The sequence below is a fragment of the Anguilla anguilla genome, chromosome 5, assembly GCF_013347855.1.
Source record: "Anguilla anguilla isolate fAngAng1 chromosome 5, fAngAng1.pri, whole genome shotgun sequence".
NCBI lineage: Eukaryota > Metazoa > Chordata > Actinopteri > Anguilliformes > Anguillidae > Anguilla > Anguilla anguilla.
The window spans coordinates 32984749-32998353 of record NC_049205.1 but is presented as its reverse complement, the minus strand read 5'-3'; the positions used below and the strand labels follow the sequence as shown (position 1 = coordinate 32998353).

Here is a 13605-nt window from a genome sequence, read left to right as displayed (position 1 = left end):
ACATTTGAGGCCTGTACAACCAAAGCACCCAATGTGCTCCTAACTGAATCTCTAACAGAAACAGGTCAGGGCACTCAAATATGGGCCTTCCTAAAACCATTCCCCAGTCACCTGACCGGTCACAAAATGGCCTCTTCGCATGACATATAAATAGCAAGACTGCGCTACGTCAACAGCGAACAATCAGAATGGACAGGATTGGATACTAATGGAGGGTGCTGTGAAAAGCAGCGCTTAAAGCTTGCTTCGTACCCTTCGATAGCTCAGTTGGAAGAGCGGAGGACTGTAGGAAACCCGTGTTGAAATCCTTAGGTCGCTGGTTCGACTCCGGCTCGAAGGATTAGTGTTTTCCAAGAGCAGCATTTGTTTATGATCCGTGTTTCTATGATCAACAATTTCAAAGACAATGTCATGTATGGAGGTGGTGATGACCATGCAGAGCACCTGAAACAAACTAGAATGAAAATATCAATAGTTTCATTTTAGAGTAGACTTCGCATAACCGATTAAAGAAAAAAAACCTGGATCCCAAAAATGTTAGCCACAAGCGGAGTTTGAGGCCTGAAGCACTCATAGCAACCAATGTGCTTCAAACGGAGACTCTGAGAAGAAATGGGCCTGGGCGCTCAAATACGGGCCTTCTTATAACCTCTCCTCACACATAATGGTACAGGAAGATATTGCCTGTATATTAGTACCCAAGAAGGACTTCATACTGTGACATACATGCACATTGCTCAGCGACACAGTGACATCACAATACAACTCATCAAAGTATTTCATTTGTGCATCAACAAGTTCTTAAAGCTCAGGTCCCACCGAGATTTGAACTCGGATCGCTGGATTCAGAGCCCAGAGTGCTAACCATTACACCATGGAACCCCACATCTGCCTAAATTGACAAGAGTGGCAGAGGGAGATTTGTTCACAAATATCTCTGGAACTGTAGCTAGATAAAGAAGTTACTTTATCCTATTCTGTTCAAAAGACACTAGACACTGAAACAACAGCCATTTTAGCATACATATTACATACCCAATTAAACAACTGATGCCAACAAGAAACAATTTGTATAGACTTGAGTAGCACAGCAATTGATCAGTTACAGCACTAGATTACAGTTAACTCAGTTCACCTGTTTTCCAGGGTCTGAATTAGTCGTTGGTCTTAAGGAAAAAGCAATCCCAATCCCAAAAATTGTTAGCTTCCAAGCAACATTTGAGGCCTGTACAACCAAAGCACCCAATGTGCTCCTAACTGAATCTCTAACAGAAACAGGTCAGGGCACTCAAATATGGGCCTTCCTAAAACCATTCCCCAGTCACCTGACCGGTCACAAAATGGCCTCTTCGCATGACATATAAATAGCAAGACTGCGCTACGTCAACAGCGAACAATCGGAATGGACAGGATTGGATACTAATGGAGGGTGCTGTGAAAAGCAGCGCTTAAAGCTTGCTTCGTACCCTTCGATAGCTCAGTTGGAAGAGCGGAGGACTGTAGGAAACCCGTGTTGAAATCCTTAGGTCGCTGGTTCGACTCCGGCTCGAAGGATTAGTGTTTTCCAAGAGCAGCATTTGTTTATGATCCGTGTTTCTATGATCAACAATTTCAAAGACAATGTCATGTATGGAGGTGGTGATGACCATGCAGAGCACCTGAAACAAACTAGAATGAAAATATCAATAGTTTCATTTTAGAGTAGACTTCGCATAACCGATTAAAGAAAAAAAACCTGGATCCCAAAAATGTTAGCCACAAGCGGAGTTTGAGGCCTGAAGCACTCATAGCAACCAATGTGCTTCAAACGGAGACTCTGAGAAGAAATGGGCCTGGGCGCTCAAATACGGGCCTTCTTATAACCTCTCCTCACACATAATGGTACAGGAAGATATTGCCTGTATATTAGTACCCAAGAAGGACTTCATACTGTGACATACATGCACATTGCTCAGCGACACAGTGACATCACAATACAACTCATCAAAGTATTTCATTTGTGCATCAACAAGTTCTTAAAGCTCAGGTCCCACCGAGATTTGAACTCGGATCGCTGGATTCAGAGCCCAGAGTGCTAACCATTACACCATGGAACCCCACATCTGCCTAAATTGACAAGAGTGGCAGAGGGAGATTTGTTCACAAATATCTCTGGAACTGTAGCTAGATAAAGAAGTTACTTTATCCTATTCTGTTCAAAAGACACTAGACACTGAAACAACAGCCATTTTAGCATACATATTACATACCCAATTAAACAACTGATGCCAACAAGAAACAATTTGTATACACTTGAGTAGCACAGCAATTGATCAGTTACAGCACTAGATTACAGAGTTAACTCAGTTCAGCTGTTTTCCAGGGTCTGAATTAGTCGTTGGTCTTAAGGAAAAAGCAATCCCAATCCCAAAAATTGTTAGCTTCCAAGCAACATTTGAGGCCTGTACAACCAAAGCACCCAATGTGCTCCTAACTGAATCTCTAACAGAAACAGGTCAGGGCACTCAAATATGGGCCTTCCTAAAACCATTCCCCAGTCACCTGACCGGTCACAAAATGGCCTCTTCGCATGACATATAAATAGCAAGACTGCGCTACGTCAACAGCGAACAATCGGAATGGACAGGATTGGATACTAATGGAGGGTGCTGTGAAAAGCAGCGCTTAAAGCTTGCTTCGTACCCTTCGATAGCTCAGTTGGAAGAGCGGAGGACTGTAGGAAACCCGTGTTGAAATCCTTAGGTCGCTGGTTCGACTCCGGCTCGAAGGATTAGTGTTTTCCAAGAGCAGCATTTGTTTATGATCCGTGTTTCTATGATCAACAATTTCAAAGACAATGTCATGTATGGAGGTGGTGATGACCATGCAGAGCACCTGAAACAAACTAGAATGAAAATATCAATAGTTTCATTTTAGAGTAGACTTCGCATAACCGATTAAAGAAAAAAAACCTGGATCCCAAAAATGTTAGCCACAAGCGGAGTTTGAGGCCTGAAGCACTCATAGCAACCAATGTGCTTCAAACGGAGACTCTGAGAAGAAATGGGCCTGGGCGCTCAAATACAGGCCTTCTTATAACCTCTCCTCACACATAATGGTACAGGAAGATATTGCCTGTATATTAGTACCCAAGAAGGACTTCATACTGTGACATACATGCACATTGCTCAGCGACACAGTGACATCACAATACAACTCATCAAAGTATTTCATTTGTGCATCAACAAGTTCTTAAAGCTCAGGTCCCACCGAGATTTGAACTCAGATCGCTGGATTCAGAGCCCAGAGTGCTAACCATTACACCATGGAACCCCACATCTGCCTAACTTGACAAGAGTGGCAGAGGGAGATTTGTTCACAAATATCTCTGGAACTGTAGCTAGATAAAGAAGTTACTTTATCCTATTCTGTTCAAAAGACACTAGACACTGAAACAACAGCCATTTTAGCATACATATTACATACCCAATTAAACAACTGATGCCAACAAGAAACAATTTGTATACACTTGAGTAGCACAGCAATTGATCAGTTACAGCACTAGATTACAGAGTTAACTCAGTTCAGCTGTTTTCCAGGGTCTGAATTAGTCGTTGGTCTTAAGGAAAAAGCAATCCCAATCCCAAAAATTGTTAGCTTCCAAGCAACATTTGAGGCCTGTACAACCAAAGCACCCAATGTGCTCCCAACTGAATCTCTAACAGAAACAGGTCAGGGCACTCAAATATGGGCCTTCCTAAAACCATTCCCCAGTCACCTGACCGGTCACAAAATGGCCTCTTCGCATGACATATAAATAGCAAGACTGCGCTACGTCAACAGCGAACAATCGGAATGGACAGGATTGGATACTAATGGAGGGTGCTGTGAAAAGCAGCGCTTAAAGCTTGCTTCGTACCCTTCGATAGCTCAGTTGGAAGAGCGGAGGACTGTAGGAAACCCGTGTTGAAATCCTTAGGTCGCTGGTTCGACTCCGGCTCGAAGGATTAGTGTTTTCCAAGAGCAGCATTTGTTTATGATCCGTGTTTCTATGATCAACAATTTCAAAGACAATGTCATGTATGGAGGTGGTGATGACCATGCAGAGCACCTGAAACAAACTAGAATGAAAATATCAATAGTTTCATTTTAGAGTAGACTTCGCATAACCGATTAAAGAAAAAAAACCTGGATCCCAAAAATGTTAGCCACAAGCGGAGTTTGAGGCCTGAAGCACTCATAGCAACCAATGTGCTTCAAACGGAGACTCTGAGAAGAAATGGGCCTGGGCGCTCAAATACGGGCCTTCTTATAACCTCTGCTCACACATAATGGTACAGGAAGATATTGCCTGTATATTAGTACCCAAGAAGGACTTCATACTGTGACATACATGCACATTGCTCAGCGACACAGTGACATCACAATACAACTCATCTGAGCATACATATTACATACCCAATTAAACAACTGATGCCAACAAGAAACATTTGTGCATCAACAAGTTCTTAAAGCTCAGGTCCCACCGAGATTTGAACTCGGATCGCTGGATTCAGAGCCCAGAGTGCTAACCATTACACCATGGAACCCCACATCTGCCTAAATTGACAAGAGTGGCAGAGGGAGATTTGTTCACAAATATCTCTGGAACTGTAGCTAGATAAAGAAGTTACTTTATCCTATTCTGTTCAAAAGACACTAGACACTGAAACAACAGCCATTTTAGCATACATATTACATACCCAATTAAACAACTGATGCCAACAAGAAACAATTTGTATACACTTGAGTAGCACAGCAATTGATCAGTTAAAGCACTAGATTACAGAGTTAACTCAGTTCACCTGTTTTCCAGGGTCTGAATTAGTCGTTGGTCTTAAGGAAAAAGCAATCCCAATCCCAAAAATTGTTAGCTTCCAAGCAACATTTGAGGCCTGTACAACCAAAGCACCCAATGTGCTCCTAACTGAATCTCTAACAGAAACAGGTCAGGGCACTCAAATATGGGCCTTCCTAAAACCAATCCCCAGTCACCTGACCGGTCACAAAATGGCCTCTTCGCATGACATATAAATAGCAAGACTGCGCTACGTCAACAGCGAACAATCGGAATGGACAGGATTGGATACTAATGGAGGGTGCTGTGAAAAGCAGCGCTTAAAGCTTGCTTCGTACCCTTCGATAGCTCAGTTGGAAGAGCGGAGGACTGTAGGAAACCCGTGTTGAAATCCTTAGGTCGCTGGTTCGACTCCGGCTCGAAGGATTAGTGTTTTCCAAGAGCAGCATTTGTTTATGATCCGTGTTTCTATGATCAACAATTTCAAAGACAATGTCATGTATGGAGGTGGTGATGACCATGCAGAGCACCTGAAACAAACTAGAATGAAAATATCAATAGTTTCATTTTAGAGTAGACTTCGCATAACCGATTAAAGAAAAAAAACCTGGATCCCAAAAATGTTAGCCACAAGCGGAGTTTGAGGCCTGAAGCACTCATAGCAACCAATGTGCTTCAAACGGAGACTCTGAGAAGAAATGGGCCTGGGCGCTCAAATACAGGCCTTCTTATAACCTCTCCTCACACATAATGGTACAGGAAGATATTGCCTGTATATTAGTACCCAAGAAGGACTTCATACTGTGACATACATGCACATTGCTCAGCGACACAGTGACATCACAATACAACTCATCAAAGTATTTCATTTGTGCATCAACAAGTTCTTAAAGCTCAGGTCCCACCGAGATTTGAACTCGGATCGCTGGATTCAGAGCCCAGAGTGCTAACCATTACACCATGGAACCCCACATCTGCCTAAATTGACAAGAGTGGCAGAGGGAGATTTGTTCACAAATATCTCTGGAACTGTAGCTAGATAAAGAAGTTACTTTATCCTATTCTGTTCAAAAGACACTAGACACTGAAACAACAGCCATTTTAGCATACATATTACATACCCAATTAAACAACTGATGCCAACAAGAAACAATTTGTATACACTTGAGTAGCACAGCAATTGATCAGTTACAGCACTAGATTACAGAGTTAACTCAGTTCACCTGTTTTCCAGGGTCTGAATTAGTCGTTGGTCTTAAGGAAAAAGCAATCCCAATCCCAAAAATTGTTAGCTTCCAAGCAACATTTGAGGCCTGTACAACCAAAGCACCCAATGTGCTCCCAAATGAATCTCTAACAGAAACAGGTCAGGGCACTCAAATATGGGACTTCCTAAAACCATTCCCCAGTCACCTGACCGGTCACAAAATGGCCTCTTCGCATGACATATAAATAGCAAGACTGCGCTACGTCAACAGCGAACAATCGGAATGGACAGGATTGGATACTAATGGAGGGTGCTGTGAAAAGCAGCGCTTAAAGCTTGCTTCGTACCCTTCGATAGCTCAGTTGGAAGAGCGGAGGACTGTAGGAAACCCGTGTTGAAATCCTTAGGTCGCTGGTTCGACTCCGGCTCGAAGGATTAGTGTTTTCCAAGAGCAGCATTTGTTTATGATCCGTGTTTCTATGATCAACAATTTCAAAGACAATGTCATGTATGGAGGTGGTGATGACCATGCAGAGCACCTGAAACAAACTAGAATGAAATTTTCAATAGTTTCATTTTAGAGTAGACTTCGCATAACCGATTAAAGAAAAAAAACCTGGATCCCAAAAATGTTAGCCACAAGCAGAGTTTGAGGCCTGAAGCACTCATAGCAACCAATGTGCTTCAAACGGAGACTCTGAGAAGAAATGGGCCTGGGCGCTCAAATACGGGCCTTCTTATAACCTCTCCTCACACATAATGGTACAGGAAGATATTGCCTGTATATTAGTACCCAAGAAGGACTTCATACTGTGACATACATGCACATTGCTCAGCGACACAGTGACATCACAATACAACTCATCAAAGTATTTCATTTGTGCATCAACAAGTTCTTAAATCTCAGGTCCCACCGAGATTTGAACTCGGATCGCTGGAGTCAGAGCCCAGAGTGCTAACCATTACACCATGGAACCCCACATCTGCCTAAATTGACAAGAGTGGCAGAGGGAGATTTGTTCACAAATATCTCTGGAACTGTAGCTAGATAAAGAAGTTACTTTATCCTATTCTGTTCAAAAGACACTAGACACTGAAACAACAGCCATTTTAGCATACATATTACATACCCAATTAAACAACTGATGCCAACAAGAAACAATTTGTATACACTTGAGTAGCACAGCAATTGATCAGTTACAGCACTAGATTACAGAGTTAACTCAGTTCAGCTGTTTTCCAGGGTCTGAATTAGTCGTTGGTCTTAAGGAAAAAGCAATCCCAATCCCAAAAATTGTTAGCTTCCAAGCAACATTTGAGGCCTGTACAACCAAAGCACCCAATGTGCTCCTAACTGAATCTCTAACAGAAACAGGTCAGGGCACTCAAATATGGGCCTTCCTAAAACCATTCCCCAGTCACCTGACCGGTCACAAAATGGCCTCTTCGCATGACATATAAATAGCAAGACTGCGCTACGTCAACAGCGAACAATCGGAATGGACAGGATTGGATACTAATGGAGGGTGCTGTGAAAAGCAGCGCTTAAAGCTTGCTTCGTACCCTTCGATAGCTCAGTTGGAAGAGCGGAGGACTGTAGGAAACCCGTGTTGAAATCCTTAGGTCGCTGGTTCGACTCCGGCTCGAAGGATTAGTGTTTTCCAAGAGCAGCATTTGTTTATGATCCGTGTTTCTATGATCAACAATTTCAAAGACAATGTCATGTATGGAGGTGGTGATGACCATGCAGAGCACCTGAAACAAACTAGAATGAAAATATCAATAGTTTCATTTTAGAGTAGACTTCGCATAACCGATTAAAGAAAACAAACCTGGATCCCAAAAATGTTAGCCACAAGCGGAGTTTGAGGCCTGAAGCACTCATAGCAACCAATGTGCTTCAAACGGAGACTCTGAGAAGAAATGGGCCTGGGCGCTCAAATACGGGCCTTCTTATAACCTCTCCTCACACATAATGGTACAGGAAGATATTGCCTGTATATTAGTACCCAAGAAGGACTTCATACTGTGACATACATGCACATTGCTCAGCGACACAGTGACATCACAATACAACTCATCAAAGTATTTCATTTGTGCATCAACAAGTTCTTAAAGCTCAGGTCCCACCGAGATTTGAACTCGGATCGCTGGATTCAGAGCCCAGAGTGCTAACCATTACACCATGGAACCCCACATCTGCCTAAATTGACAAGAGTGGCAGAGGGAGATTTGTTCACAAATATCTCTGGAACTGTAGCTAGATAAAGAAGTTACTTTATCCTATTCTGTTCAAAAGACACTAGACACTGAAACAACAGCCATTTTAGCATACATATTACATACCCAATTAAACAACTGATGCCAACAAGAAACAATTTGTATACACTTGAGTAGCACAGCAATTGATCAGTTACAGCACTAGATTACAGAGTTAACTCAGTTCAGCTGTTTTCCAGGGTCTGAATTAGTCGTTGGTCTTAAGGAAAAAGCAATCCCAATCCCAAAAATTGTTAGCTTCCAAGCAACATTTGAGGCCTGTACAACCAAAGCACCCAATGTGCTCCTAACTGAATCTCTAACAGAAACAGGTCAGGGCACTCAAATATGGGCCTTCCTAAAACCATTCCCCAGTCACCTGACCGGTCACAAAATGGCCTCTTCGCATGACATATAAATAGCAAGACTGCGCTACGTCAACAGCGAACAATCGGAATGGACAGGATTGGATACTAATGGAGGGTGCTGTGAAAAGCAGCGCTTAAAGCTTGCTTCGTACCCTTCGATAGCTCAGTTGGAAGAGCGGAGGACTGTAGGAAACCCGTGTTGAAATCCTTAGGTCGCTGGTTCGACTCCGGCTCGAAGGATTAGTGTTTTCCAAGAGCAGCATTTGTTTATGATCCGTGTTTCTATGATCAACAATTTCAAAGACAATGTCATGTATGGAGGTGGTGATGACCATGCAGAGCACCTGAAACAAACTAGAATGAAAATATCAATAGTTTCATTTTAGAGTAGACTTCGCATAACCGATTAAAGAAAAAAAACCTGGATCCCAAAAATGTTAGCCACAAGCGGAGTTTGAGGCCTGAAGCACTCATAGCAACCAATGTGCTTCAAACGGAGACTCTGAGAAGAAATGGGCCTGGGCGCTCAAATACGGGCCTTCTTATAACCTCTCCTCACACATAATGGTACAGGAAGATATTGCCTGTATATTAGTACCCAAGAAGGACTTCATACTGTGACATACATGCACATTGCTCAGCGACACAGTGACATCACAATACAACTCATCAAAGTATTTCATTTGTGCATCAACAAGTTCTTAAAGCTCAGGTCCCACCGAGATTTGAACTCGGATCGCTGGATTCAGAGCCCAGAGTGCTAACCATTACACCATGGAACCCCACATCTGCCTAAATTGACAAGAGTGGCAGAGGGAGATTTGTTCACAAATATCTCTGGAACTGTAGCTAGATAAAGAAGTTACTTTATCCTATTCTGTTCAAAAGACACTAGACACTGAAACAACAGCCATTTTAGCATACATATTACATACCCAATTAAACAACTGATGCCAACAAGAAACAATTTGTATACACTTGAGTAGCACAGCAATTGATCAGTTACAGCACTAGATTACAGAGTTAACTCAGTTCAGCTGTTTTCCAGGGTCTGAATTAGTCGTTAGTCTTAAGGAAAAAGCAATCCCAATCTCAAAAATTGTTAGCTTCCAAGCAACATTTGAGGCCTGTACAACCAAAGCACCCAATGTGCTCCTAACTGAATCTCTAACAGAAACAGGTCAGGGCACTCAAATATGGGCCTTCCTAAAACCATTCCCCAGTCACCTGACCGGTCACAAAATGGCCTCTTCGCATGACATATAAATAGCAAGACTGCGCTACGTCAACAGCGAACAATCGGAATGGACAGGATTGGATACTAATGGAGGGTGCTGTGAAAAGCAGCGCTTAAAGCTTGCTTCGTACCCTTCGATAGCTCAGTTGGAAGAGCGGAGGACTGTAGGAAACCCGTGTTGAAATCCTTAGGTCGCTGGTTCGACTCCGGCTCGAAGGATTAGTGTTTTCCAAGAGCAGCATTTGTTTATGATCCGTGTTTCTATGATCAACAATTTCAAAGACAATGTCATGTATGGAGGTGGTGATGACCATGCAGAGCACCTGAAACAAACTAGAATGAAAATATCAATAGTTTCATTTTAGAGTAGACTTCGCATAACCGATTAAAGAAAAAAAACCTGGATCCCAAAAATGTTAGCCACAAGCGGAGTTTGAGGCCTGAAGCACTCATAGCAACCAATGTGCTTCAAACGGAGACTCTGAGAAGAAATGGGACTGGGCGCTCAAATACGGGCCTTCTTATAACCTCTCCTCACACATAATGGTACAGGAAGTTATTGCCTGTATATTAGTACCCAAGAAGGACTTCATACTGTGACATACATGCACATTGCTCAGCGACACAGTGACATCACAATACAACTCATCAAAGTATTTCATTTGTGCATCAACAAGTTCTTAAAGCTCAGGTCCCACCGAGATTTGAACTCGGATCGCTGGATTCAGAGCCCAGAGTGCTAACCATTACACCATGGAACCCCACATCTGCCTAAATTGACAAGAGTGGCAGAGGGAGATTTGTTCACAAATATCTCTGGAACTGTAGCTAGATAAAGAAGTTACTTTATCCTATTCTGTTCAAAAGACACTAGACACTGAAACAACAGCCATTTTAGCATACATATTACATACCCAATTAAACAACTGATGCCAACAAGAAACAATTTGTATACACTTGAGTAGCACAGCAATTGATCAGTTAAAGCACTAGATTACAGAGTTAACTCAGTTCACCTGTTTTCCAGGGTCTGAATTAGTCGTTGGTCTTAAGGAAAAAGCAATCCCAATCCCAAAAATTGTTAGCTTCCAAGCAACATTTGAGGCCTGTACAACCAAAGCACCCAATGTGCTCCTAACTGAATCTCTAACAGAAACAGGTCAGGGCACTCAAATATGGGCCTTCCTAAAACCATTCCCCAGTCACCTGACCGGTCACAAAATGGCCTCTTCGCATGACATATAAATAGCAAGACTGCGCTACGTCAACAGCGAACAATCGGAATGGACAGGATTGGATACTAATGGAGGGTGCTGTGAAAAGCAGCGCTTAAAGCTTGCTTCGTACCCTTCGATAGCTCAGTTGGAAGAGCGGAGGACTGTAGGAAACCCGTGTTGAAATCCTTAGGTCGCTGGTTCGACTCCGGCTCGAAGGATTAGTGTTTTCCAAGAGCAGCATTTGTTTATGATCCGTGTTTCTATGATCAACAATTTCAAAGACAATGTCATGTATGGAGGTGGTGATGACCATGCAGAGCACCTGAAACAAACTAGAATGAAAATATCAATAGTTTCATTTTAGAGTAGACTTCGCATAACCGATTAAAGAAAAAAAACCTGGATCCCAAAAATGTTAGCCACAAGCAGAGTTTGAGGCCTGAAGCACTCATAGCAACCAATGTGCTTCAAACGGAGACTCTGAGAAGAAATGGGCCTGGGCGCTCAAATACGGGCCTTCTTATAACCTCTCCTCACACATAATGGTACAGGAAGATATTGCCTGTATATTAGTACCCAAGAAGGACTTCATACTGTGACATACATGCACATTGCTCAGCGACACAGTGACATCACAATACAACTCATCAAAGTATTTCATTTGTGCATCAACAAGTTCTTAAAGCTCAGGTCCCACCGAGATTTGAACTCGGATCGCTGGATTCAGAGCCCAGAGTGCTAACCATTACACCATGGAACCCCACATCTGCCTAAATTGACAAGAGTGGCAGAGGGAGATTTGTTCACAAATATCTCTGGAACTGTAGCTAGATAAAGAAGTTACTTTATCCTATTCTGTTCAAAAGACACTAGACACTGAAACAACAGCCATTTTAGCATACATATTACATACCCAATTAAACAACTGATGCCAACAAGAAACAATTTGTATACACTTGAGTAGCACAGCAATTGATCAGTTACAGCACTAGATTACAGAGTTAACTCAGTTCAGCTGTTTTCCAGGGTCTGAATTAGTCGTTGGTCTTAAGGAAAAAGCAATCCCAATCCCAAAAATTGTTAGCTTCCAAGCAACATTTGAGGCCTGTACAACCAAAGCACCCAATGTGCTCCTAACTGAATCTCTAACAGAAACAGGTCAGGGCACTCAAATATGGGCCTTCCTAAAACCATTCCCCAGTCACCTGACCGGTCACAAAATGGCCTCTTCGCATGACATATAAATAGCAAGACTGCGCTACGTCAACAGCGAACAATCGGAATGGACAGGATTGGATACTAATGGAGGGTGCTGTGAAAAGCAGCGCTTAAAGCTTGCTTCGTACCCTTCGATAGCTCAGTTGGAAGAGCGGAGGACTGTAGGAAACCCGTGTTGAAATCCTTAGGTCGCTGGTTCGACTCCGGCTTGAAGGATTAGTGTTTTCCAAGAGCAGCATTTGTTTATGATCCGTGTTTCTATGATCAACAATTTCAAAGACAATGTCATGTATGGAGGTGGTGATGACCATGCAGAGCACCTGAAACAAACTAGAATGAAAATATCAATAGTTTCATTTTAGAGTAGACTTCGCATAACCGATTAAAGAAAAAAAACCTGGATCCCAAAAATGTTAGCCACAAGCGGAGTTTGAGGCCTGAAGCACTCATAGCAACCAATGTGCTTCAAACGGAGACTCTGAGAAGAAATGGGCCTGGGCGCTCAAATACGGGCCTTCTTATAACCTCTCCTCACACATAATGGTACAGGAAGATATTGCCTGTATATTAGTACCCAAGAAGGACTTCATACTGTGACATACATGCACATTGCTCAGCGACACAGTGACATCACAATACAACTCATCAAAGTATTTCATTTGTGCATCAACAAGTTCTTAAAGCTCAGGTCCCACCGAGATTTGAACTCTGATCGCTGGATTCAGAGCCCAGAGTGCTAACCATTACACCATGGAACCCCACATCTGCCTAAATTGACAAGAGTGGCAGAGGGAGATTTGTTCACAAATATCTCTGGAACTGTAGCTAGATAAAGAAGTTACTTTATCCTATTCTGTTCAAAAGACACTAGACACTGAAACAACAGCCATTTTAGCATACATATTACATACCCAATTAAACAACTGATGCCAACAAGAAACAATTTGTATACACTTGAGTAGCACAGCAATTGATCAGTTACAGCACTAGATTACAGAGTTAACTCAGTTCAGCTGTTTTCCAGGGTCTGAATTAGTCGTTAGTCTTAAGGAAAAAGCAATCCCAATCTCAAAAATTGTTAGCTTCCAAGCAACATTTGAGGCCTGTACAACCAAAGCACCCAATGTGCTCCTAACTGAATCTCTAACAGAAACAGGTCAGGGCACTCAAATATGGGCCTTCCTAAAACCATTCCCCAGTCACCTGACCGGTCACAAAATGGCCTCTTCGCATGACATATAAATAGCAAGACTGCGCTACGTCAACAGCGAACAATCGGAATG

The 13605-nt window shown here is 42.6% G+C and overlaps 22 non-coding genes across 22 annotated transcripts; 11 read left to right on the top strand and 11 right to left on the bottom strand.

The window, feature by feature from the left end:
• Positions 1–252: 252 nt before the first annotated feature.
• Positions 253–340, top strand: trnay-gua. Its single transcript is given in 2 exon segments — positions 253–289; positions 305–340. It is a non-coding gene; the product is annotated as a tRNA-Tyr (tRNA).
• A 470-nt stretch (positions 341–810) lies between these two features.
• Positions 811–882, bottom strand: trnaq-cug. Its single transcript has one exon. It is a non-coding gene; the product is annotated as a tRNA-Gln (tRNA).
• A 584-nt stretch (positions 883–1466) lies between these two features.
• Positions 1467–1554, top strand: trnay-gua. The gene is given in 2 exon segments: positions 1467–1503; positions 1519–1554. It is a non-coding gene; the product is annotated as a tRNA-Tyr (tRNA).
• A 470-nt stretch (positions 1555–2024) lies between these two features.
• On the bottom strand, positions 2025–2096 carry trnaq-cug. Its single transcript has one exon. It is a non-coding gene; the product is annotated as a tRNA-Gln (tRNA).
• A 586-nt stretch (positions 2097–2682) lies between these two features.
• On the top strand, positions 2683–2770 carry trnay-gua. Its single transcript is given in 2 exon segments — positions 2683–2719; positions 2735–2770. It is a non-coding gene; the product is annotated as a tRNA-Tyr (tRNA).
• A 470-nt stretch (positions 2771–3240) lies between these two features.
• On the bottom strand, positions 3241–3312 carry trnaq-cug. The gene has a single exon. It is a non-coding gene; the product is annotated as a tRNA-Gln (tRNA).
• Positions 3313–3898: 586 nt separating this feature from the next.
• Positions 3899–3986, top strand: trnay-gua. The gene is given in 2 exon segments: positions 3899–3935; positions 3951–3986. It is a non-coding gene; the product is annotated as a tRNA-Tyr (tRNA).
• A 510-nt stretch (positions 3987–4496) lies between these two features.
• Positions 4497–4568, bottom strand: trnaq-cug. The gene has a single exon. It is a non-coding gene; the product is annotated as a tRNA-Gln (tRNA).
• A 586-nt stretch (positions 4569–5154) lies between these two features.
• Positions 5155–5242, top strand: trnay-gua. The gene is given in 2 exon segments: positions 5155–5191; positions 5207–5242. It is a non-coding gene; the product is annotated as a tRNA-Tyr (tRNA).
• Positions 5243–5712: 470 nt separating this feature from the next.
• On the bottom strand, positions 5713–5784 carry trnaq-cug. The gene has a single exon. It is a non-coding gene; the product is annotated as a tRNA-Gln (tRNA).
• Positions 5785–6370: 586 nt separating this feature from the next.
• On the top strand, positions 6371–6458 carry trnay-gua. Its single transcript is given in 2 exon segments — positions 6371–6407; positions 6423–6458. It is a non-coding gene; the product is annotated as a tRNA-Tyr (tRNA).
• Positions 6459–6928: 470 nt separating this feature from the next.
• On the bottom strand, positions 6929–7000 carry trnaq-cug. The gene has a single exon. It is a non-coding gene; the product is annotated as a tRNA-Gln (tRNA).
• Positions 7001–7586: 586 nt separating this feature from the next.
• On the top strand, positions 7587–7674 carry trnay-gua. The gene is given in 2 exon segments: positions 7587–7623; positions 7639–7674. It is a non-coding gene; the product is annotated as a tRNA-Tyr (tRNA).
• A 470-nt stretch (positions 7675–8144) lies between these two features.
• Positions 8145–8216, bottom strand: trnaq-cug. Its single transcript has one exon. It is a non-coding gene; the product is annotated as a tRNA-Gln (tRNA).
• Positions 8217–8802: 586 nt separating this feature from the next.
• trnay-gua lies at positions 8803–8890 on the top strand. The gene is given in 2 exon segments: positions 8803–8839; positions 8855–8890. It is a non-coding gene; the product is annotated as a tRNA-Tyr (tRNA).
• Positions 8891–9360: 470 nt separating this feature from the next.
• Positions 9361–9432, bottom strand: trnaq-cug. The gene has a single exon. It is a non-coding gene; the product is annotated as a tRNA-Gln (tRNA).
• A 586-nt stretch (positions 9433–10018) lies between these two features.
• Positions 10019–10106, top strand: trnay-gua. Its single transcript is given in 2 exon segments — positions 10019–10055; positions 10071–10106. It is a non-coding gene; the product is annotated as a tRNA-Tyr (tRNA).
• Positions 10107–10576: 470 nt separating this feature from the next.
• Positions 10577–10648, bottom strand: trnaq-cug. The gene has a single exon. It is a non-coding gene; the product is annotated as a tRNA-Gln (tRNA).
• Positions 10649–11234: 586 nt separating this feature from the next.
• trnay-gua lies at positions 11235–11322 on the top strand. Its single transcript is given in 2 exon segments — positions 11235–11271; positions 11287–11322. It is a non-coding gene; the product is annotated as a tRNA-Tyr (tRNA).
• Positions 11323–11792: 470 nt separating this feature from the next.
• Positions 11793–11864, bottom strand: trnaq-cug. The gene has a single exon. It is a non-coding gene; the product is annotated as a tRNA-Gln (tRNA).
• Positions 11865–12450: 586 nt separating this feature from the next.
• On the top strand, positions 12451–12538 carry trnay-gua. The gene is given in 2 exon segments: positions 12451–12487; positions 12503–12538. It is a non-coding gene; the product is annotated as a tRNA-Tyr (tRNA).
• Positions 12539–13008: 470 nt separating this feature from the next.
• trnaq-cug lies at positions 13009–13080 on the bottom strand. The gene has a single exon. It is a non-coding gene; the product is annotated as a tRNA-Gln (tRNA).
• Between the last annotated feature and the right edge of the window lie 525 nt (positions 13081–13605).